Here is a 2,655-nt window from a genome sequence, read left to right as displayed (position 1 = left end):
ACACACACACACACACACACACACACACACACATATATATATATATATATATATACATATATACGACGGGCTTCTTTCAGTTTCCGTCCACCATATCCACTCACAAGGCTTTAGTCGGCCCGAGGCTGTAGTAGAAGACACTTGGCCAAGGTGCCACGCAGTGGGAATGAACCCGGAACCACGTGGTTGGTAGGCAAGCTACTTACCACACAGCCACTCCTGCGCCTAACAAAATATGACCTGCGAGGTCCTTCGCCCGAAAGGTGGAATTGAACCACTCTGCCGTCAGTCAGCTACAGGTTTGAAGCCTTCACGCCAGACCACTGAAGCTCGTTCGGGCATTACTGTTTGATTTCTATGAATATATTATTGTTTGAGAGAGTGTCATTAGAGAAACATAGGCAGGTCTTACGTTGGCCAAGTATTAGCAATTAAATCACGGGTGTATGCTCATTGGTGTATCTGAAATTTAAACAATCCTCCTCGTTTACTTCATGAAATATACCAACTTAATTACCAAAATAATCAAATCAATGTTGAATAATAAACATAAACATTGATTTAAAGTATTTGATTGTTTAGCTAAAGGTAGGGGTTTGTTGTAGAAATTATAAGTATATAAAGAAAACAAAGTTCATATTTGTAAAATTGACTTACAAATTTTGAATTTTCATCGAAATTTCAAATTCCCAAAATATGTATCAATATATATATATATACACACACACACACACGCACACACACGCACACACACACACACACACACATATATATATATATATTACAGTTATTCCTTGAAATTAATCAAATAATTTATTCATAGCTTAAAAACATATAACATTTCTAGTTTCCTATAAAAGTAATGGAAATTATGGATATGTTTTATAGTTTATAGAATATGAGAAAATAAACACAAATATAAGTGTATGTGTGTGTGTGTGTGCGTGTTGTCTCCAAATCGTTTCATATTTAAACATTTCTTTCTGTTGCAAGATATATATATAAATTACCAAAATAATTACATTTATATTCAATTTTTAGTATTAAAATAAAAATCTGTTTTAAAAAGTTCATTAATTGAAAGAAGAGTAGAGTCGTAGAATATCGCAGAGTGTAACTTGTCTTATTTGTCCCCTCTTGGTTCAAATCCCTATGAGGTCGACTTTTTATCCTTTAGGGGTCGATAAATAAAATACCAGTACAAGGCGTCAGTCTCTTATGTTATCATAAGACATTGGAAAATATGCGTTGCGATGTTCATTCTGTGTCTTTATAATCTTAGTTCAAGTCCCACTTTAGCCTACTTTAGCCACGATCGGCTTATTTATCGTTTATTTTAATATTATCACCTAGTTCTTGAGCTCTTCTTAACAGAAAATTTCTCTGTTGTATGCATTCATAGTAGAGCATATATTCCTCATACCCAACAGTCATAGACATCCTGGAAAAACAAAGGGCCATAGGCAGGGCCCTTCCCTCTCTCTTTAAGCATATAATGTAACGAAGTATAACAAAACAATTTTACAGCCGTAAAATTAATTTGCAAATATTAAATTTTTCTTGAGATTTAGAAATTCACTGCAAACCACCAAAAATACTGTATTATTATTCGTTTATTCCTTTACTTATTTCAGTAATTTTGACTGCAGCCATGCTGGAACACTGCTTTTAGTCGAGCAAACCGACCCCAGGACTTATTCTTTGTAGGTCTAGTATTTATTCTATAAGTATCTTTTGCCGAACCACGAAGTTTCGGGGACGCAAACACACGAACATCGGTTGTCAAGCGATGGCGTTGGGTGGGAACAAACACTAACACATACACACACGCACACATATGTATACATATATAAATAAGACGTGCTTCTTTCTACCAAATCCACTCACGAGGCTTTGGTCGGGCCGAGGCTATAGTAGAAGACACTTACCCAAGGTGCCACACAGTGAGACTGAACACGAAACCATATGGTTGGGAAGCGAGATTCTTACCACGCAGCCATGAATATGTTCATTCCTTTAGTTTCCTTCAGATAGTTTTTCCATAGTCATAACCAAACTTTACTTTATATTATATTCTGTTGATATTGAACCAGTGTGTATATTATTATTATTATTATTATTATTATTATTATTATTATTATTATTATTATTGGTGGAATGACCCTCCCAAGACACAAAATTTGTGGATGAAATGTTCTACATGTAATGTAACGCTATAAAATGATTTGACAGTATCTAAACTGAAAATAAAGCAAATTTCCATACAACAGTATATTTATATCTGAAATGGTTCTATTGAATGTTTACTGATGTAAATGTATTAGTAAATTGTTAATTAAAATAATTATTGCAGCAATATTTACCAGAGTTAAAAAATTGGGTATAAATTTCAACCTGATGTCTTTCTGTCCAGAATATCCTAAATAGTGCAGCTTGCACAACTGTTGCTGTTCTGTTTAAAACATACGATGAAAATTTTATGAATATTGACGTCGACTAGTCTCATACAGACTGCATATGCATCTGTTTCCCACCCTATTCAATCTCTTCCCCGCCCTATTCAATTGCTTTCTCTCTCTCACACACACGTTCCTCCTCTCTCTTTCTCTCTCTTCCCCTCTCTTCCTCTCTCTCTCTCCCTCTCTGTTTACTTCA

At 34.8% G+C, this 2,655-nt stretch overlaps 1 non-coding gene across 1 annotated transcript; it reads right to left on the bottom strand.

The window, feature by feature from the left end:
• Positions 1–253: 253 nt before the first annotated feature.
• Trnastop-uca (transfer RNA opal suppressor (anticodon UCA)) lies at positions 254–340 on the bottom strand. Its single transcript has one exon. It is a non-coding gene; the product is annotated as a tRNA-Sec (tRNA).
• Positions 341–2,655: the final 2,315 nt, after the last annotated feature.

Source organism: Octopus bimaculoides, unplaced genomic scaffold (assembly GCF_001194135.2).
Source record: "Octopus bimaculoides isolate UCB-OBI-ISO-001 unplaced genomic scaffold, ASM119413v2 Scaffold_4782, whole genome shotgun sequence".
NCBI classification, from domain to species: domain Eukaryota; kingdom Metazoa; phylum Mollusca; class Cephalopoda; order Octopoda; family Octopodidae; genus Octopus; species Octopus bimaculoides.
This window is presented reverse-complemented; position numbering and strand designations above follow the sequence as displayed.